The following is a 23,177-nucleotide window of genomic DNA, read 5'->3' on the forward strand; positions in this document are numbered from 1 at the left end:
TGGGAAGACAAGAGAAAGGCAGCAGAGCATGGTAGTGGCTTAAACTGAGCCCTCCAGTCTACTGAAGTCTTAAACCTTATGTTTAGGAAAAGTCAGAATAACCCTCATGACACATTTGGTCAGCCTCAATACTAAGAAGCAAAAGATACTAAGAGTAGGTGGTTTAAAATTGAGAAGAACTGTTACCTAAGAATTAGCTTGAAATACAGTGTCTGCATGAATTGGTATATTTTTATTTTATTAGAGAATGTTATCTGTCCTTCCAGTAAGAAATGGCTAATACAGACTTGTGTGGCTATTTTCCAGTACAGAATTAGCACAATCATCCTCAATTTTCTGAGAAGTGAATAAGGGCTCTTTGTTCTTAAAGCAGCAGGTATCTCTATCTTTTGTTTCTATAGCATTTCGTTTATATTTTGATAATAAAAACATAGTATTTTAATACTCTCAACATTCAAGTACAAATACCTAAAAGGCCTAATTTAAAATAAATATATACTTTTATAAACTTACTAAATGGAATGCTCTTATTTTAGTAAGAGCATTCTGTGGGCTAGTCATATTAAAAGTTATTTAAGCCTGAGAGTAAAAAAAAAGTTCCTACCATAACATTTCTTTATAGGCAGAGCTTTAAAAGGATTATATGTATTGTATGCCTAAAACATTGAGTATATAACATTGTTTTCATAAAAACTTTCATATAGCAACAAGTGTCTTCTGTATCAACAGTATTTTTCAATTGACATTTTAAAATGTGAGTTTTTTTCCCTTCCTATTCTGCTACTGAGGCTTATTGGTGAATTTAGAAAGGCTAAATGTAAATATTCTAGCGTCAGAACATGTGAAAGAAAATTTCTATGGCGTTTTGCCCTCTTAGTTCCTGAAAGAGTGAGTTATCGTTTCTCTCTCGCATGGTCATTAATAATGACAGATGTCCATGGTGCGGAGTTCACGTACATTATTGTCAGTAACAGGGCTGGCAAGAGAATATTTATTACAAGAGGAGGAGGGACAGAGACATAATGTGGAAACAGAAGACAAGAGCAGAGTTCAGCTGTTTTTTTTCTATTGAATAAAATATAATCATTCCCTAAGCTTTCTTAATAGCGTTTATTTCTAAGCACTGTTATTACAAGTATATTTCATCTGCGTAAATGTTCCTTGTAGTGTTGGATTAAAAACTGAAATGATTAGGCACTCATTTTTATTTTATTTTTCCAGTAAACCTGTCTAATAACCAAATATATTGGAATGACTCTTAAAATGTCATTTGAGTTGTTGATCATAGGACAGTTTGATTGGTAAGCTCTCTTTCCCCGCCATGATATACAGAATTAAGAGGCTTTAATGTAGAGACAGCAGCATTTAAATACTTATTTAAAAATTTGCTTAAATAAATATAATAATAATAATTGTAGGTTCCAAGAGGAAGAGTTTACAGAATACATTTATACAGCCTCTCCTTGCTTCTCTGCCTGCTTTTCTGTTCTTTCATTCTCTGTCCTACCCCTCGTTCTAATTTTAGCCTATTAAGGCAACTATACTTGGAATTCCTTTCCTGACTTAGTCTGTTGATTGTCCATCGAGGTACAAAGGAAAGCCTGTACTGGAGTCAGGTTTTCTCTGCTTACCCACACTCCCTCACCCCAGATACAGCAACAGAAGCCCAGAAATAGCCTCTTAAGTGCAAATCTCTAACTGACTGTGAGTTCTTTTAAGAAAATAATGAAGGGGGTGGGTTAAGGAGAAATGAAATTGGATAAATGTGAGGTTCTTTTCCTCCCTGACTTCCGACTAAAGAAAGGGAAGGCATAAGGGACATAGCTTCTTTCTCTCATTAATTTATAGAGAAAGCATACAAACTCACAAGTATGGAGATATAGTAATGAAGATACATTAAAAGAAAACTTAAAAGCCTTTTTCTCACTTAGCTGACAAAAGTCATATGACTTCTCAAGATTATTCTTGAGGTGGTTGTAACAAAGATACAGTTTAAGGTATGGCACATAGTAGGTGTCCCACAAATTTTAGCTTTCTTTTCCCTTGAGGACAAGATCCTATATTGTTCATCGTTCTATCCCCTTAACAGTGACTGTTGTGCACACACCTAGGAGGCATTAAATGAATATGTTTAACAGTTGTGTAAAGGGTAGATATGTACAGGACATAGAGGCATTAATTAAATAAAATTCATATCCATAAATATATTTTAAGATAGTTTTAGTTGTGCGATCATACTCTTTGAGGCAACCCCCTACTGTTGGTTGTTAGTAGATTTCACAGTGCTGTTTGACTCAAGAAAACCTCCCAGCTTATGTCCTCAAGGTCTCGTGGATGAAGTCTGCCCAAAGTGACCCACTGACAAATGATACTTTCAATTCCCTGATTCTCTGTAAAAGATTTTCTTTTTTTTTTTAATTTTATTTTATTTTTAAACTTTACAATATTGTATTAGTTTTGCCAAATATCGAAATGAATCCAGACTTTTACAGCATTAGTGGTTTTCCTTTAATTAAAAAACAAAATATATATATATATGTACCTTTTCCAAATTAAAATCAATCTGAACAAATATAAATTGTTACAAAATAAAATTGAATATCCAAAAATTACTAGTTATGGGCTTATCAAATGGTATTAACAAGCGTAAGGCAAGATGAGAACTCAACTGAAATGATGTTGCTATCTCAAAAAGCTATTCTCATATAGTCACAATGAATCAAATCACTGCTGGGGTTGACTGGAAACATTCAGAGTAGAGAACCAAATTAAAATAAATCTCTTTGATTATTATGGCTCAAGGTAAAACAGTTTTATTTTTTCTCTCCTTTATAAATATTCAGTGATTTGATTTAAATTATGGGAAAATGGAAATAAATACATACACACTTTTTTGGTAAAGGTATAGAATTACAGTAGCCATGGAAAGCCTGCATGCAGTATTTGCCTTTTCAAATAACTTCCAGTGTCAGTTATCTGGCTTTTTAAAATAGGATGGAATTACCTGTTATTCCTTTGCCTCAATTTTATCCTCTCCTTCACTGTTGCTTTGAACATGATGCCAAAGGATGCTTCATTCTGCCTGACAAGCCACAGTTATTAGAGCTTTCCCAAGTAACATAATCAATACCTTCAGAGGTGTTGCATTCTACTTTTCTTAGGAATCATGTAAAAATATTTTTCCAAGTGCTACTTTTCACGGATATTGAATGGTGCTCTGAAAATTCAATCAGAATGTGGAACTTGAAGTCACCATAGATATTTTGAGTTCCTCTTCTATTGTACAATAACAGGAAAAAAAACAACTTAAGCAAATAAGGGTATAGTTTAAGGAGTTGCAGGAATCTTGTGTGGGAGCTAACCTAAGTTTGCTGTCTCAGCTCATTTGTGCTGTGATCCTGAATTAACTTGAAAACTCCTTTTCTATGCAAGAATCAGATTTCTTCCATTAAAAAACTTTCCAAGTGCACTGTCAAATGCAGCATGTAAAAATTTCTAATTTCCACCACATCACAGGTGTCCTCCTCCCAGTGGGAGGGGCTGCTGTCCCAGGTTCCTGGAGGAAGAGTGATGACTGCAGATATGACAGCCACTCAGGCCACTTGCTTGCTCTCTCTACTCTAGTCCCAAGGCTCATGAATTGGCCCATGAAACTTTACCAGTGCCCAAGCTTGGAATATAGCACAAGTAGAATTAGGCTTTATGATCCTTGGTGATAGTACTAATAGTTTTCATAATTTAACTGTTGTGTGGATACTACTTTTTCCTCCATTTCCTTTGTCTTCCTTTCTTTCCTTCTGAGTTGACTCACCTTCCACTGGCAATGACTCTAGGCATTCCCAAGTGCAACCAAGGCTGCCCTAGAAGGCAAAACTTACTATGTTTAACATTTGTCTTTACCATGAATTAAAGGGACAAAACGATTATTCTATATGTAGGATTGTCAGACTTTCAATTACCTCTATTCTTTATAGTCCAATAAGTACATTTTTTTTTTTTTTTTTTTTTTAATGGCACATTTTCTATATCATGCTGCTGCTACTGCTGCTAAGTCGCTTCAGTTGTGTCCGACTCTGTGCAACCCCATAGACGGCAGCCCACCAGGCTCCCCCGTCCCTGGGATTCTCCAGGCAAGAACACTGGAGTGGGTTGCCATGTCCTTCTCCAATGCATGAAAGTGAAAAGTGAAATGGAATTTGTTCAGTCGTGTCCGACCCTCAGCGACCCCATGGACTGCAGCTTTCCAGGCTCCTCCATCCGTGGGATTTTCCAGGCAAGAGTACTGGAGTAGGGTGCCATTGCCTTCTCCATTTCTACGTCATAGCCCTTAGCAAACAAGCAAGAATCAATAAGTATTGAACTTCATTATCAGCCATGTAAATAAAATGTCAATTGTTCAGGCCCTTAGTCTGGACATATTTTAATCTCTCATCAAGACTATCTAGAACCTTCCAATTCTCACCAGGAAAGAATCAGTGCAGGAGCAGTACTCTGTGCCAGAGTGATAGCACTTTTGTGCTTGTATATATTCTGTATGTTTGGGGAGCTCTATAAGTGGGGCTCTCAGAAATCCAGGGATCAGGGCCATGAGACACACATTCTTGAGTACCAAGCTTCATGCCTTTCCTGGTCACGTCCTAGTGAGGAAGTGAACGACCTCACTGTTACAGAGACTTCACGATGAAAAAGATCTGAAAGAGATACGGTCAAACTTAGATGGAGCCTCGAGAACAGATGAACTATCTCCATCCAAACTTTCAGGAGACAGACGGAGCTGGGGTTGCAGCATAGACACTGGGCCTCCGGGAACGTAGGAGGAAGTACGTGCTCACTGGCAGAACCAAGGGTACTCACTTCCATGGTTATAGGGTTTAAATTCAGGGGCATATTTTTAACTCCAAGAGAAGTGGTCATCTGTGACGGCAGTAGAATTCCTCAGACGTGTTCACCCCGGACCAGAACTGCCTTGAGCAATCGGTGGGTTTTTGATACCCTAGCTCCTGATGGTACAGGAGCTGTGTGACTCCGGCCCATTCCGACTCTCTCCGCTTTTGATTTGTTTGGGAAAAATAAAAAAATTCTATGACTTTTTGGACTGTTGTGAGGATTTGTTATTGTTGTTGCTCAGTCCCTAAATTGTGTCTGACTCTTTGTGACCCTATGAACTCCAGCACGCCAGGCTTCCCTGTCCTTCACTATCTCCCAGAGTTTGCTCAGACTCATGTCCATTGAGTTGGCGATGCCATCCAACCATCTTATGCTCTCTGAGGATTTAACTGTAAGATAATATATGTGAAATTGTTTTATAAAGTATGATACAAATGATATTCTAGTATTGCTCTTGATGGGGTCAGAGGTGTTGTTTTGTTCCTATTTGATTGTTATTTTTCTCCTTCCTGAGAAATGGAGCTCTGTCTCCCCTTCGCACAGACTCTTCATGACTCCTTAATAATAGGTAATCCATTTGACTTGACCCTTGTTAAAGAAAAGATTATTCTGAAACTTGTCAAAATGATAAGGAAGGCTTTAATCCAGACTATTGTGACAGGTGGAATCAAGACTGTTGCAGTGGGGAAAACCTAGGCTCAATTCTGAATACAACAAGAATAAGTGAGGATTTATAGTCAGGGAGCTAGCTTGCAAGAGAGATTGGAGGCTAGGAGATTATTAAGGGTAATTGTTGGCAGGGGTCATTCTTGTGAGACTGACCTCATAAAGGGTGATCAGATACAAAGGACAGGATGATGGGAGACGGGGAATTTTATCAGATATTGAGGATGGGGGGGATTCTCTCTAAACTGGCTTAGAAGAATTCTTGCTGAAACTGGACACTGCAAAGACAGAGCTTGCAGCTCAAGGTCGAGACATGGTTGGAAGAGGGCTCAGAGGAGTCTGACTAAAGTTTGGTCGAGGAGTCTTTGTCAGACTTCAACTGCTGCCTTTCTCTCTTTGCCTTTACTTCTCTAGTCGGCACGTCTGCGGCCATGGTTTATGCAGTGACTATAATGCTGACCAAAATTCTAACATCAGTAGACATAAAATCCTATGATTTTTATGTATTATTTTTACAGATTTTTTTTAGGCTAACATCTCCAGAATCAAACTTATCAACTCTCTTTCATCAGTTTTGCCATTATCATCTTTGTTCTTCTGGGTCCTGGCTAAAAATCTGGATTTCTTCTTTGCACACTTCATCACATCAGTAAATGCTGTCGATTTGTCTTCTTGGAATGCACTGGAATTCCTGTTTTCACCAGTACCATCTCATGGCTGTGTCCCTGAAAGAGCCTTTATCTGCTGTCCCTGCCTTCGGATCTGCTTACATGTAACATGTGATCTTTCTTAGTCACAATGTGGTTTCCTTGTTCCTCTACTGGCTCCTTACTTTCTCTTGCATGAAATCTTAAACCTGGCATGGCCTCCACATGATGCTGGCCCTCTGCTTCCAAAGGCCTGGCATCTCATGCTCCCTCTGAGTGTTGTACATAAATTCTTGTGTCTCCATCTTTTCTCTGCCCCTCTCACCTCAAATGCTCACACTTGACCAGGTTTTTTGCTTCCTTTGGGGCTCAGGTTCTAGGGTCAAATCTTCCTTCTAAACTTTTCCTGATCCCAGTTCACCTTCACTTTTCTCTAATTTCAGTCTCTGACATTCAGAGGCAATCTACTATATTTTAGTTCTTGATATTGCACTATTTTTACACTATATTTCACTGTCGCTTCATCTATTTTTTTGTGTAAATAAGTAATACTTCAGTGATGGGGTACAGCTTTTAGGGGCTAGACATTTTTCTTCTGGATCCATCTGGATATCTTACAGCGTACATGGTAGATAAATGTTCGTTGAAAACTTATTTTTTGATTGATGATTAGTTTTCTTACCAGAGGGCTTCCCTGATAGCTCAGTTGGTAGAGAATCTGCCTGCAATGCAGGAGACCCTGGTTCGATTCCTGGTCGGGAAGATCTGCTGGAGAAGGGATAGGCTACCCACTCTAGTATTCTTGGGCTTCCCTTGTGGCTCAGCCTGCAGTTCGGGAAACCTGGGTTTGATCCCTGGATTGGGAAGATCCCTTGGAGAGGGGAAAGGCTACCCACTCCAGTATTCTGCCTGGAGAATTCCATACAGTATAGTCTGTGACGTCACAAAGAGTTGGACACGACTGAGCAACTTTCACTTTTACTTTTCTTACCAGGAACATGTTTCACTCTTTACCTGCTGCTTTTTCTCAATTCTACAAATATTCAGCATTTTGCTAAGATAGCAAGTGTAGGAACTATATTTTCTGGTTAGTTACCAATGCATTTCTTGGGTACCCACTCTGTGAGCACTTGAATAGCACTCTGAGCAGAAAACACCAGTTCTTTGCCTCTCTTCAGTGGAAGTTTGATAGATATTTGTTCAGAGAACTGATAAATGACATGTTTACAGACAGGTTTACTGTTGGAGAAATTAGGAATTGCGAGGTAAAGAGACTTGCCCAAGGTTACTTATTTCTGTGGCAGTGTTTGTTGCCATGATTGATGTGGAGAATTAAAATTATTATCTGGACAATTCAAGGTATAAAAAAAAGTGGAAAATCTATAAATAATAAGGGCAGTGAGGAAATAGGAGAATGGTTTATAAAGTTTGAGAATTAATGCTTTATCTTTGCGTAATAATATATACAAGCCATATTATTTAGGTGAAGGAAGTGCTTGATCACAACTCAGGGGTGTCTTTGGGGGTCCTTTGGAGTGTAGAGGGGTGAAGGGAGGAAGTTATGTTGTGTCATTTCTAGATGGAACACTTAATATTGTTTAAGTCAGGTCTTCCACATTTGTCCAAGGGAAGGCTTGAGTTCCATTAAGTAGATTTATGGAGACCATGAACATTCTTCTCTAGCTCAGGGATTTGTGTTTAATTTTCTGGGATACTGTCCAATGATAATGTCTTGAGGACTTGAATTCTGTGAAAGAAAAACTTAAGATAAAAATATTCTACTATCCATGCTGGCCTCAAAGTAAATCGGACCCTGAATACTATGGCCATGATCCCCACACCCTCACCAACCCCAACAGCTATTTGGTTTCCAACAACATATTTAGTGTGGTTTTGCTCAATAAAGTTTTGGATATTTGTTGCGGCTGTTGTTATTTTTATTCATTTTCTGAGGTTTTCTTGATGGTTTCTAGAGCTAGTGAAGGGATATTTAACAAAATGCAGAGGTTATAATGGTAATAGAAACTGATGAAGTTTATATGTTGCTGATCTCTGAGATGCTTCTAGCTCCTTCTAAGATTAAACAGAAGCATGGATAGAGGTTTGCATGTTCCCAGGTAGAATCAGTTAATGGGGTTGTTTTTTGTTTTTCAGCTTTTTTTAGTATAAATTTGAAAACTTAGTTTAGAAATTCAACTCTATTTTGTCATTTTGTCAGTGTAAGACACAATAGCTGGAAAAGATAGTCTGATGGTCCACAAAGATTTCAGTAGTTTCAAATTTTCTGTGATATGCAGCTCTGTGACTGTGTTCAGAGCAAGATACCATACAACTAATTCTTTAATCATTACTATGTAACTTGCCAATGATTAGCATAATTCATTTCTCTAAATGTCTTCTATGTAAGGCAGTTTATTCTTGAGTAGGAAGCCTTCCTGCATCATTGGTATGTGATGATGTCATTGATCTGTTACAGTCCAGCAGTGGCAAAACACCGTGATAAGAAACGAAAAAGAAATTCAGTGTTTTTTCTACCCGTAGGGCAGTATATTTAGGAACATTATTGCAGAGAGTCCCTTTTCTTTCTTTTCCTTTTGTGTCAGAATGCCTGATGATCAAGGAAGGATGCAGTGGAAACTGGTATTCTTGTATTGGTCAGAAATGCAGAAGTCTTATTTCTGTTTTAATTAGTGTATTGATTTATTTGTTTATATAGTTACAAACTAAAAAACAACAACCACCGTATACTTGAAATACCTTGGATTTCAACTTATTCAACAATTACCTGAATACCTATAATGTGTAATCCACTGGTTCCTGAGGAGAGTAAGAGAAAGGGAGGGAGAATACAAGAAAATCAGAAGCAGCTCAGACCTTTAAAGAGACACCCTGGGAAGAATTCTGACATGCTCCTTCTTTATCATCCTCTGCATCCAATGTGCTACTAACACCTCTCTGTTCTTGCAATAAATCTATCCCCTATTCACCACCACCTTTTCCTTTGTACTTCATCTCTCTGATGTCAGCCCTCATCATTTCTCACTGGATCACTTGAATATCCATCTTTCTTGCTGTCAGCTCTTTTGTGTGGCACAGGGGCCCTCCTGGTTGCACACCTGGCTTCCTCCCACGTATCTGCCCTCCACACTACTTCACGTTTACCATACCCTTGAACCTGCCAGTACCTTGCTATTCAAGCCATCATGAAATAACATGGGCTACTCTTCCTGCCTCAGATGCTCCCCTTTTTGTCTTACCTGGCTAACTGCTGCAAACTCTTCCCATATCACTCTCAGAAGTCATCTTTGCAGCCTCACCAGACTCACTTTAAGTTCGAAGTGCTTCTTCTGGACGCATTGATGTCTATAAATACCTTATACTAACCTTCAGACAGCAGGAAATATTGTCATTGTTGGTGAAGTCATCACAAACCTAGCGTCCACAATCCAGCTGAGTGGCTGGGTTCCAGCAGTCATGTCATGACAGCAGGTTAACCTCACCTGTCTATGCCTCAGCTTCCTGATCTTAAAGTAGAGATAGTATTACCCAGCATTTTGGGCTGTTGTTAAGATTAAATGAACAAAAATATGCAAAATACTTAGAATGCCTGCCACACAAAAGTAAGTTTTAACAAAACTTGGTTTGATTTTTATTTTTCCTCTTCTTTGCTTTTCCTTCCTCTCCCCTCCTCCTCTTTCTTCTTTTTATCTTCCTCTTTCTCCTCCCCTTGTCCCCAGTCCTTGTCTTTTTCATCCTCTGCCTCCTCTTCCTTTGAACCATCTCTCCAATCTGGCCTCTGTGGAAGCTCTGTGGATACTGGGACTATGCTGTATTCAATTCTGTGCCCCATAACCTATTGTGGAGAATACTTCTTATTGGACAGTGGGGAAAAATAACTGTGTTTTTTCCACCTTCAAAAATTATTTTCACTTTTCAGAGTTAGAAAATGTTTCATTAAATTAATGATTAAATCCAGAGGTCACTAGAAAACCTGTGTGAATACTAGATATCAAGGATGAGGTCCTAGGAATATTAGTAAATAACTGGGGTCTTTTTGTTAGTCATTGTCACAAATATTCAATATTATGGGATTTAACTTGTATTTGTTATTTGATTTTTGTGCTGCAGCTAGTTAAGATTGTAAACATTTAAAGCATTATTAATCTGTTCTCAGAAATAATGTCAAACATTTCTATATCACTTTCTGTGTGTCAGGAATGTATATAACTATTATTATATATAATAATATATTATTATTATATATAATAATAAAAATATATAACTATTATTATAATTGTACCTTTTCCTACTAGAAAAGAAATGACAGATATGATTTTATTTCTTGGAAAGTCAAAGAGAGAAATGCCATTTTCCATCAGTGAAAGATGTGTGGAAAACCTTTAGGTGTCTGATATGCAAATTAAATAGGTAAAATTAAGTCTTAACTTTTTAAACTAGTGCCCACAGTTCTAATCAGGGATGGAGTTTTTCTTTTTTAGCAGAGAAGCATCTCCATCTTTGGGGGCCTGATCCTTGGTGTGAATTCTTATGTCCAGCATTTACAAAGAGTGACATCGGGACAGCCAAGCTTGTGAAAACTGTAAGGTCCAGTTTTTCCACAGTGTCTTTAGAAATGGAGGAGTGTGTTTAGAAATAGTAATGTATTACAGTTATTATTGTAGTTTTAAATTAGAACATTAGATTAGCTATATCCTGGAGATTTTTTCCTTTTCCACAAATGAGAAATTTCAGGAAATCTGGTTTTCTGTGCTTAAATAAGTTCAGAAAATGGTAGCACACCAAACTCTGCTTCTTTTGGGTCTGCAGTGAGATTAACAGCTACTCAGAGGGTCTGCAAAAAGGCACTTGTTCAGTTGTTTACCTCACTATTTCTGGAACCCTATCCTCCCCTACCTCAATATCTACTAACATTTTCAGGCACAGTAGTGATCTGTGGGACAATCTGTGTAATATTGGTGTTTACCATTTGGGATGCAAAGATGTGAAATGTAGTGCATTATTTTTATTAACATTAAGTTTATCATATTTTAGTCATCGCTTACTCCTTGGAAGAAAAGTTATGACCAACCTAGGTAGCATATTCAAAAGCGGAGACATTACTTTGCCAACAAAGGTCTGTCTAGTCAAGGCTATGGTTTTTCCTGTGGTCATGTATGGATGTGAGAGTTGGACTGTGAAGAAAGCTGAGCAACGAAGAATTTTTTTCCTTGAAGGTACCTGGGCCCTCTGAGTTTAAATGATATTCATAATCTACATTACACAGAGCAGAAAAAGTAGTAGATTGATACTGAAAGAATCTTGGGAAAGGTTTGAAATGCAAAGAATTTGTGGGATTATAGAATTGAAATGTAAGACATAATTTCAGGGAGTATGACAAGCAATCCATAATTAGTAAAGAACAGGGCTCTTTTTGTTAGTCATTGTCACAGATATTCAGTATTATGGGATTTAACAGCATTTGTTTTTTTATTTTTTGCTATAGCTGGTAAAGATTGTAAATGTTTAGAACATTATTAGTCTGTTCCCCAGCAGCAGTTGTTGGGTTGCTCACTCACTGTACTTTGATTTGACCTAATAATGGAGAAGGCTGCTAATGAAAGCTCACTGGAGTTTCTTTTGTACAAGTGAAGCAAAGTTCCTACTTGTTTAGGCTTCAGCCACGACAAAGTTGTTCAGAAATTATCCTGCAGCACATGTATACAACTTGTATACAACTACTGTGAGTTTTTTAATTTGGCATAGTTATACCACGTAATGCTTTCTATTCTTCACAAGACTGGCATTCAGCAATATCCGAGAAGAAAGCATGTTGTTCCCCATGGTTTGTTATCCTTTCCCTCTTCAGTTAAATGTTCTTTCTTTTTCCTGTATAGCTTTCGCCACTGGGGTTTATCATTTGACCAATTGGGCCATCTTGTTTCTATGAGGAGTTTAGCGTTCAGAATTATTTTATCTATAGAAAATATTGCTGCATCTGAAGCTATCATTGGTAAACCCTGAAAACATATTCACGTATTGATTTTGTTAACACATGAAACTTAACTTGATTATTCAGCAACTTTTGTTCCTTTTGGAACATGAACGTTGATTCTCAGGTGAACTTTTAGAAGGAGGGAACCAGAAGTGGAAGAAACTGAACGTTAGTTTGGAATGGAATTTTGTTTCTACCATAATTCATATAGATATGCGCCATTTTCTTTTTCCTTCTACCATCTATGAAGGTATAAATGTTTCAGCTCTGAAAAGGAGCTATGCACTGGAAACCTGATGAGTTCCAGAATAATCTTTATAACTAACTGGCTAAATGGTTACAAACAAGACGTTTAACTTTTCTGAACGCATTTTGGGTGTGCTGACTCTTTGCAACCTCCTGAACTGTAGCCTACCAGGCTCTGTCTGTGGGATTTTCCAGGCGAGAATACTGGAGTGGATTGCCATTTCCTCCTTGAGGGGATCTTCCCAACCCAGAGATCAAACCTGTGTCTCCTGCATTGGCAGGCGGAGTCTATAACCACCGAGCTACCTGGGAAGCCCTGTTTCCTCATTTGTAAAAGGAAGAGGTTCCATGATAATATCTTTAGTCTAACATGCAAGTAGTAAAAATATATGATATGAAACCTGTACTCAGTTACTTCTACAAAATCATTAATAACAAAACTTGCTATCTACTTTGTATTAACTTTACATGGCAACAAAAGATAGTAATGGCTTCTGCATCACTGAAAACCACTGAACTGATGCACAATTGTAATCCAAATTAGTCACTTTTATTCTAACAATCTCATTACTCCTTTGCCCACTTTAAGTTATTCTGATTATATTTTGCTAGCTCTTTGGGAGAAATGGGTTATTTTTTTAATTATGAAAATGTTATTTCAGTAAATGTAATTTAATTAAAATGAGAATTTCTGCCAGCTGCTTTAAAATAAATACAGTATTTTCTCGCTAGTATGAAAGGAGTTACTATTGCTGTCTCATTTCCTCACTAATATGCTGGTGTATTTAGCTTGAACCTGAGCTGGTGGAAGTTTATTCTTAACCAAAGCAGTTCCTTTTTCATGTAAGTAGGTTAAATGTGAATTGGGCAGCCTCAGGGTGCTTTTTTGTTGTTGTTGTTCAGTTTTAAAAGTCCCCTCAAGAGGGCCCCTTTTGGAAACCTAGAATCATATGTTTGGAAAGTTGATCCAAATTAACATTAGAATGGTCCTTTTATTTTTAAAAATTATACAGACTATTTAAAATATGCTAAACTGACATAGACCGAAATAAAACTGAATAAGGGAAGTAACATTTCTTGTTTTATTCTTCCTTTGGGATGAAAGAACTGAAAACAGAAAAAACAGAGTGTGTGTTAAGTGTAGTACAATTTCTATCCCCAGAATACAAGAGGAAATGTATTTGTACAAAAGGTACAAATTAATGTCATTCATTTTCTTGTGACTTTATATGCCTAGAATGGTGTAAGCAGATCAAGAGTTTATATGTGTTTTGACTTCTGAGAAGTTGTTTATTTATTTTTAAAGAAATATTACATTAATAAATTACTAGAATTGCAATTTTAAATCATCTCATTGATAGAAATGCAGGCAGTTGATGAAGTATATTAATGTTTCTTCTCTTTTGCAAATTGTATAGCAAATTTTTCCAGAGTCAAGACTGTACAAACACTTTAATTTGTTGGAAAAGACTGAGCCATTAAATATGAGTAAAATTGCTTAAACTGATTTTTAAAAATACCCTGGAAAACTAGAGAACTACAAATTACGCTTTGGCGGTAATTTAAGTCTCTACAATAACCCAAGTCCCTAAAGGTCTTAAAAGAGTGACAGAGAAACCATGATTTTCAGACATGTGCATTATATATGCTAATGGCTTTCAGTGAGAAAGGTTTATATCCTTGTAATAGAGGAAACATTCATTTTTAGCATTTCAGACCATGGGGAACACAGTAATTACAACAGGCACTAATACCTGTCTCCTTTCTACCCTCGCTTTCACCCACCTCCCCTTCCATGTACTTGAATTATCTCAGCAGAGTTAGTAAAAGAACTTTAAACCTGTGTCATTTCCAAAGCCTTTTTTATTCTCTCTATAGTACGTTTAGTACAACATTGGTCCTCCAGGAATGTGTGACATACCTTATGTAGATATATATCATCACAGCTAAAGGAATTAAGGATATTTTTCTTTACTTAAAAGTGTTCATAGACATTCCCATTTATATGATTAACAATGATGATTTTCAGAAGCTCAGTACTGAAGTACTCTTTTATAGTTAAGTTTAGGTCTAAAGCAGTAAAAATCTGTGTCCGTCTTCAAGAAACTTTATCATTAGCTAGAACAGTCTGGCCAGTGTCCAGTCTTTTGGAATAAAATAAATCTGCCATTTTTTTTGTCAGATGAAAAATAGAAAAATAAGCAGTTAGCACTTGACCTGTGGTATATTCTATACAGGTTTAGTTAGCAGGCAAATCCTGTCTCAGCCCCATCAGAGACACAGTCTTGGCAGTGTTTGATCAAGATTCTGACATTCTTAATCCTCTATTAATTAGTACTTTTATTGAGGAATGAATATATAGGATTTCACTAGAGAACTCCTTGTAAGTAATATCAGCTAAAAATGTGCATTGTAAAGCTAAAAACACCTTTTCTAAAGAAGTTTTGCAAGTTTATTTTTACTAAAAACAGGCAAGAATAAAAATATGAAATAAATCCTTAAGTCTTTCCCCCTTTACTGTGAAGGATTCATATGGCTTAATTTTCCTGATAAAGGCATTAAATTAAATCATTTAGAGAAGTTAATCTATATTATAAGGGGGATAAAAACTAACTTACTGCAGCAGTCTTAAAGCTTGATAATAGGTCTGATTTCCTTTTATTCTCTAATCTTAACTCCTCTCTGTCTCTATCACACACAGGCACACACAAACATCCTTTATTTCTTAGAAATAATTGTCAGAGATTGTGTAATTTTTGAGGAAACAAAAAGTTATAGAGGGGGACTTGACTTCAATAGTAAGGGGCAAAGGTTTGAGGAATTTTATGGTTGTTTCAACTTCTGTAACTGGGGAGCAAGTATAAAACAAAAGCACCAGTTCTTGACTTTGTTTTATAAATGGAGAAGATGAGCAATCTGCAATATCCCTTTAAGCTGTATACTTAGAACAGGTAGTAGTCATCACCCAGAAGAGCCATTCTGGTAAAGCACACTGATAATAAAAGCTGAAACCGCCTCCTTCCTTATTCCCATGCTGCCTTCAAACTCAATTCATATTAAATTATCCAGTTAAATGTTCCGTATTTATAAAAGTATTATGCTTTCTTGAGTAATCACCCTGCTCCCCCTTGTGTTGATATTTGCTCTAAAAGCTAATTTATTTGGACATATTCTCCCTGGCCCACATGACAGACTTGTATTCATGCTTTGAGTCTTCTTTAAGGATTTTTTTCCCAGCAAAGCTTTGCTGGGGCTTCCCAGGTGGTTCAGCGGTACAGAAGCAGCCTGTAATGCAGGAGACTCAGGTTTGATCCCTGGGTGGGGAAGATCCCCTGGAGAAGGAAATGGCAACCCATTCCAGTATTCTTGCCTGGGAAATCCCATGGACAGGGGAGCCTGGCATGCTATAGTCCAAGGGGTTGCAAAAGAGTTGGACACAACTTAGTGTAACAGCAAAGGCTTTCCCAATCTCTGGGGAGCTAGGACATCCTTCTCCTCTCCACCAACCTCCATTACAGCACTTATCACACTGCTTTGTAGCTATTGGTCAAGTTGTTAAATCTTCCTGATGTGAATTCTTAAGGCTGGTCATATTTGTCATATTTACCCTAAGTTCCCCAGTGCTTGCAAGGTGCTTGGTGAGTGGTAAGTACAGAATGAATATTTATAAAAGCCTAGAGAAAGTGTTTGTGGTGGCATGAGCTGAGACCAAGGGAGAGAGGGAAAGAAGGAGAATGAATGAACCAGGAGGAGGAAAAACCACATTGCTGTGAGGGTATATTACTTCTATATTTTAGCCCCTTTTACTTTACTTTTGCATTTGAATTTTAACACAAAAACCTTTGCTTCTGTTAAATAAGGATCATGTGGGTACTTTGGTACCTTTTTCTGGGGTTGGAGGACATAATGGAAATCCCCAAAGTGCTGTATTGGGGGTAACTTCTAGATGTGTTTTGTTTAGGAAAAATAATAGTCCTCAAGGTGAAATTTTGAATTCGTAAAATATACATTAAAATAAATTAATAAAATTTAAGAAGTTTAAAATACTAACCCTAAACTAGAAAAGAGTTAAGAAAGATGAGGAAGAGCGATGCAAATTTGCTCTGCCATTGCTTTCCTGGCCTTCCTGACTGGGGCAGAGGACTGGAGTCTGCTTTTTGCCAACTCTGCCTTCTTTCTCCAGGTGATGTCCAAGAGGACCTAATTCCAGACCTCTGGGTTGCTTGTTGGCTAGATCCCTTGTTTTATGTAGGAAAGTGTCAGATGGTGCAATGGTCAAAAGTAAAGTTACAAGCTCTACTCAGGGACTCACTGTCCTCTCATCAGGTAGATGGATCACTCGGCCACTAACTATGAAACTGGTGAAGAATCTTAGAGGCCAGGTGGGAGTTCTGCTGGTAGTGGGAAACTATGGAGTAGGGGAAGAGAGGGGAATTTTTTTACCAGATAAACATTTTTTTTTGGTTATTTAAAAATTGTGGTAGAGGAAATTACAGAAGACAGAGACCATCAAAGAGAGGAAATGCCAGGTAATTACTAAACTTTTACTGCACATTATCTTTTAGAGATATGAGGATGTATCTCTGTTCACAGGAGGTAAAATGGTTCATGGTACTGTTTTCGTTTGTTTTTTTTTTTTTCCTTTATCAAATGCCTTTTCTCAAAGCAATCAGTACGAGGTGCTTTAGTTGCATTTATTGTTGATGATCCACACTGATAGTTCAGAAGCCGAAGCATCACCATTCATAATACCTTGATCCAGTCATTTAATAACATATTTTGATCGTACACATACTCAAATGCAGATTTGCTTTGCAATTTTGAAAAAAATTTTGTTTTCATCTTCTATTTTGCATTGTTTTACAATCTGTCATATTTACGGTACAATCGCTTGGTAATCTCCTGTAATCCTTGCTGACTCAGTTCTTAGTAAATCAAAAAAGATGGAGCTTTATGGTAGACTTTAAGTGGGGAGTGACAAAAGTGAAGGACGTTTAGTGTGAAAAATTCCATTGTGTTTTTCAATTAAGTTTTTCCCCCAAGAGTAGAATTGTTCACCAGCTAGTCTTGATAGGCTAGCAGTGGGGTAATTTCTCATCCTTAATATAGACAGTGAAGGAGACTAAACAGCACAAAGCAATTTGCCATCATGGAGGATCGGTCAGCACCGTGCATCAGAAAGAAATGTCCTCCATGTACCCATTCAGAGCTCTGTGACATTGGTGAATTATAGTCAGTCTCTCTGAGTCCTGGTTTCCTCTTTTGTAGCATGGATAATGGTATTATCTAATTGACAGTGTTGCTGAGAAAATAATATGCAAAATTTGCTTCAAAAAGTTACTTGCACTGAAAAAGATTTGTTGTTAGTATTATTGTATTACTATTATTCTATCAAATGATAGTACAAGGGACAGTAGTGAGATTGGGAGCCAGAGGGATAAAGACAAAGAAAAGAGTTGTATGTGGCGGGGGGCGGTTCCATAGTGGTCCTGTGGCCAAAACTCTGTGCTTCCAATGCAGAGGGCCTGGGTTCAATTCCTGGTCAGGGAACTAGCTCCTACATGCTGCTATTAAAAGATTCTGCATGCCACAAGGAAGATTGAAGATCTCACATGCTGCAACTAAGACCTGGCACAGCCAAATGAATGAACATAAATATTTTTTAAAGTTAGGGTAAGTAAACCTGTTGAGATAGACCGAGTAATCCATAAACAAAGACAGAGATACATGAGGATATCAAATTTTGCCTTACCAAAATTAAACACTATGTACAAGAAGTGGCAGTGCCACTTGAAACAAAGCTGAATGATAAAGTAATAACATCCTAGTAACAGGGGAAATGGTTACACGATTTTAGAATTTTAACAAAGAATGAAAGCTTATTATTTGTCTTTGATTATGGAAAAAGTGACTATGGTTGATCTTGGGAAAAAGATAAACATACATTAAGCCAGTACTTAATTACCACCAAATTCTTTGTTATTACCTAACATAAAGCATGGAAACAAGAATTCAATCACTTCCCAGCACTGCAATAAGAACTGTTTTCTAGATGTTCCCTACTCATTTCTGGCTACAATACTGAGAGTTCTTTTGAAACAATGCCACCAAGCAACACTAAATATGTTCTCTCCCACACACTGCATGTAAGTGAAATCAAGTAGAGAACAATTTCACTAACTGTTTGCCAAGGTCAACTTTTCTGTTTTACAAAGAGTAATGTGTTTTCCTTGACAAATAATGTAATACTTTCTGCATTGAAATATGGGCCTCCCGATAGGGAATTCTTCCTTGAATAATAATATAAATCCATGTTATCTAATTTGACAGTAGACTACTGTAAGGACATTTAAGAATCAATATTAGTGTTAATTTGTTCAAAGGAAATACATTTATTGCTAGTTCTTTCTTTTTCCACACTGTATTTTTACTAACCCAGTAATATCTTTTTCATAAAATAATTCTTTAAAACAGTAAAAAGATTCCTTCATTTTTTCCTTCCAGTTAAATTGTTTTCTCCCTATACCTGAAACAGGAGGTCTTTGGGGGCTCACCTTATCTTCAGTTGAGCATCAAAGATACCTTCACCTTCTTTCTTATTCTCTTAGGAAACCTGTATGTGTACTTATTCAATTTGATTTTGATTTTGGTGACATGGGGAAAGGGGAGTAAGAAGATACAATGCTTCAGGGAATTATATTCAATATCCTATAGTCAACCATAATGGAAAATAACTTTTTTAAAAAAGAAGATACTGCACTTTTGCAATTCTCTTCCTTTTATACTCCAGAAAACTACTAAGAGCAAACTGGCTCTTACTTCCCTAGTGAGCCATCCTCATTATTTAAAATTCCTCTACCTCTTCCTTACTACAAACCAATTGGAAGGCTGCCAGTGCACTAGAGCCAAGAGAAGTTCAAATCCTCTGGCCAGATTCCTCTTGCTGCTCTTAAGAGTGCTTTATTTCTTTGCCTCCTATGTTCTAGAAACACCCAGCCTTGCTAGAAGTTGACCTTCAAGGTATGTTTGTTGAACTAGACTGAAGGCCCAAACTCGGTATCTCCCTCCGTACCCTAAGCTCTCTGCTCAATTTCTGTTTCAGAGGAAACCTTGACTTCTTTAACTAATACCCCCTCCCTCTTCTGCCCAGAGCACGGACTGACCTGACTTTGGTCTACATTCTAGGGGGCCCTGTGGATATTTACAAATAATATTAAAAAACAATAGTTCTACTGTTGACCGATGAGAAATTAGGACATCTGGAATGGTGTAAGACAAACTTCTTTTATCTACTATGGTGCCTTGTAGTGCTTTAAGAAATAATTTGCTATAGTAATCGCTTTTACTAAAAAAGATTCTTTGCTGATATTGTTGGTAAATCATATGAAGCACTTAAAATTTCTTAAGGTTTTCACGATTTAAGTTTTTTGAAGATGTTTGAAAAATAAATGATTATTAAAGGCATACATATTACCTGTAGAAAATATAGAAAGTGAAGCTATAAAAATGTATAATTATACCACTCAGCATGCATTTTCTTCCAGCATTTATATGTGTGTAATATACAAATATATGTCATTCATATACAAACTGTTCATTTATGTAGACTATATGCTGAGAGAAAGAGAGAGGAAGGCGTCTATGTACTGTTTATATTCATGAAGAGTGCCGTTAGGAGCATAAGCTCTGGAGTAAGATGATGTAACTTAGACAAGTTATTTAATATCTCTGGGCCAGCTGTGCTTGTTGAGAGGATTAAATGAGATACTAGGAACTAAATACTTACAGAATGTTTTCAGTGTCCAAGACATTGTTCTGTTTTTCATATAATGTCTATTTTTAACTCTCGGAACAAACCCATGAGGTGTGTATTTAGCACTTAGTGTGTTGTCAGGTATAGTAAATGCTAGCTATTTGTAAAGATTTTTTTTTTACAAAATGTGGCTGGTTAGTAATACGTTTTGTAATGTATGTTTCATTTTGTGTTTAAATATTTCCCTGAATAAGGTTTTTATTTAAAAATAAATTGACTAGTTTATATTTTAAAGCTTAAATCTAAGGACATCATTCATACTCTTTCTTCCAGGGAGAAAATTCAGATTCCTACATTAGTAAAAGCTAAGGAGTAGCTTGTCATATATTATCTGTTGTTCCAAGTCAGATTATACTTTTTCTAAATATGTCATGATCTTATCAGTTCTTCCCAAGTAATTAGTTAAAATGTGGAAATGAAACTTGTTGCAAATACTCACTGCTTTGCCTTTTCCTAGTTGCTCCTCACATGGGAACCCAGACTGTGCACAGTTGGTGTCTTTATCAGATATGCCCCAAGCCGAGGGAATATGGCTTTCCAGTTAATAAAACCTGTGGTGGGAATTTCTGCACTGCGTGCATTTCCTTTATATAATAAATGACACACGACAGCAAACATTTCGAGGGGTTTCCATGAGATTTAGTCCTTTAATCAGGGAAGACTACCAGTGTTCAGAGATTGTTTTTCACCTTAGAGGTTGAGATTGAGGATAAGTGTAACTACAGTCCTAGGGACATTGTAAAGAGCATCACCTAATCATATTAGTTTCACTGTAGTAACATCAGTACATTTCTTGGGTCTCATGGTTTGGGAACATTTCCAATGAAAACTTTACAAATTACTCATTTTTCTTGATTTTTATAGGCTTTCTAACAAAATGTTTTGATCTCTTTGGCAAAAGAAATGTATATGAAGAGTGTCCTGTTTCATAGGGTCACTTGACAGTTACTTTAAGTAAAATTATTTTAAGACTTCTAAAGAATAACTCGAACTTTTGCATTTTGGTGCCAGTTCTTTCTAGGATGGTGTCCAGCAGCCACTGCTGTCACATCCTGAGATGGCTTTCTGGGCAGTCTGGTTAAAGTTGCAGGATGGAATAGACAGTCTTGGAGATTGGACAGTCCAGATAAAGTGAGCGAGTACTAGCAGTGCAGAGACCCAGGTGCTGACTTGGGAAATTCAGACTTTTAGAGAGAACTTTGTGTGATACTTAGAAAGGCCTTCCCCGCTGTACTGTACTTCCCCACTAACGTACTTTCTACTTGATTTTCTTTGAAATATTTGACTCTAATGATTTGTTTTTGACTAAGGTGTGGGGCAGGGATCTAACATTTTTCCCTAACAGCATTTTATCATGTGTTCAATTTCCCGCATGTAGTAGGATCAGCTTCTGGCCTTTGCGTTTGGTTCAATCCATTTAGGCTGAAACATGTGCTTCTCTGTGGTGGCTGCACTTGAGTCCTCATTTCCCATCCCTGGCCTCCTGGCTGCAGCCTTTCTTGTTGCCTGGAACTCTATACTGGACTAAGGCTAACAGGTTAAACAGAGGGGCAGGACACATTTGGCTCTTATTCTTTATTCTCAAGCTCAGACCTGAGAAAATGGCACGGTGGAGGGGAGTAGGTAGAGAAAGCCCTCCCCGGGTTTGCCTCGAGCCGAGTAATAAGCTCATCTGGTCCCTGTGTGCTACTGTTGATTCAAGAGTAGAGCTCCTGTTGGTTTACAACAGTGCTTGTCCCCAGGGCCTTTTTGCAGCTGATCTGAGCATGGCTCCCCCTTTGAGATCACAGCAAGCCTGGCGTTTGAATCAACTCCAGAGTATACAAAGTAAATCAGCAAACTGGTCATCGTATCAGCTCCGTGGGCATAATGCAATCCAAGAAATGTCCCTGGAAAACTGGAAAAGCTCTTACAGTGAAGCCAGTTAGAATTTTATTTCTTTCCTCCTTTTTTTTTTCTCACTATCTGTGAGCTTGTAGTGGCTAGTGGTATGTAGTAGAGAACATCTCTATAATTTATGAGAGAGTGTACATTTAGAGGAATGTATTTGGTTTGTGGTGAAGAAACTTCCTTTTGCAAAGTTTTAACAGGCTAGTCTTTAATATAATTCTCAGAACTATGTTGGGGTTTTTTTGTTTATTGTTGTTCCTGGAAAAGTTACTAAACATATTTCTGAAACAATGTATTTGTCTCTGTCAAAATTTTAATACCAAACCCCAAACCTTTCTTCCCTTTTAATTATCAAATACTGACAATGTTAAATTACATGACACAAGTCACAAAAGCCATTTCCAGGGAACTCATAACTGTAAGGATAGATTGGCAGGATAAAAGAAAACAGTTCCTCATCTCTGACATTTGGGAACACTGGACAAGGCTTTAACATTCTGGTGTAGTTAGAAATCTTTTCTTGTTTTCTTTCTGCTAGAGGAAGGAAAGAGTACCCCAAAATGGGGATAATGCCTGTATACTGATAACCTCTGTACTCATGCCTACTCATGAACTGTGTGTAAGAGAGTTAAATATAGCTTCCATTATTTATGCATATTATAAGTATTTGATTAATAATTAACATAAGATGCTATAATGCACATGTGGCTTTAAAACACTGGAGAGTTTTATTAGATCATTTTGGTCATTCATTTTCACAAATTGAGCCCTAAACACTGAACAGATGATTAACTTTCAAGTTAGTACAATTAGTTGAACTAACCTCTCTTTTATCATATGTTATTCTTTTTCTAATATGAATAAAATTAATCCTAGATTTCATATGCAAAGTTGGAAAACAATGTTTAACAAAAGTACACGTGGTTTTTTGAGATATGTGTGTATGTGTGTATATATATATAGAGAGAGAGAGAAAGAAAGCAAGAATATTGCTTGGTCTTGAATGACTGACTATAATTCTAAGAAAAGTGACATT

The 23,177-nt window shown here is 37.1% G+C and overlaps 1 protein-coding gene and 1 non-coding gene across 5 annotated transcripts in view; both read left to right on the forward strand.

Moving 5' to 3' along the window:
- TOX (thymocyte selection associated high mobility group box) overlaps positions 1–23,177 on the forward strand; it is a 311,403-nt gene that overhangs the window by 35,636 nt on the left and 252,590 nt on the right. The gene's annotated exons all lie outside the window — the stretch shown is intronic.
- On the forward strand, positions 6,892–6,963 carry TRNAC-GCA (transfer RNA cysteine (anticodon GCA)). The gene has a single exon. It is a non-coding gene; the product is annotated as a tRNA-Cys (tRNA).

Source organism: Bos mutus, chromosome 14, assembly GCF_027580195.1.
Source record: "Bos mutus isolate GX-2022 chromosome 14, NWIPB_WYAK_1.1, whole genome shotgun sequence".
Classification (NCBI taxonomy): Eukaryota; Metazoa; Chordata; class Mammalia; order Artiodactyla; family Bovidae; genus Bos; species Bos mutus.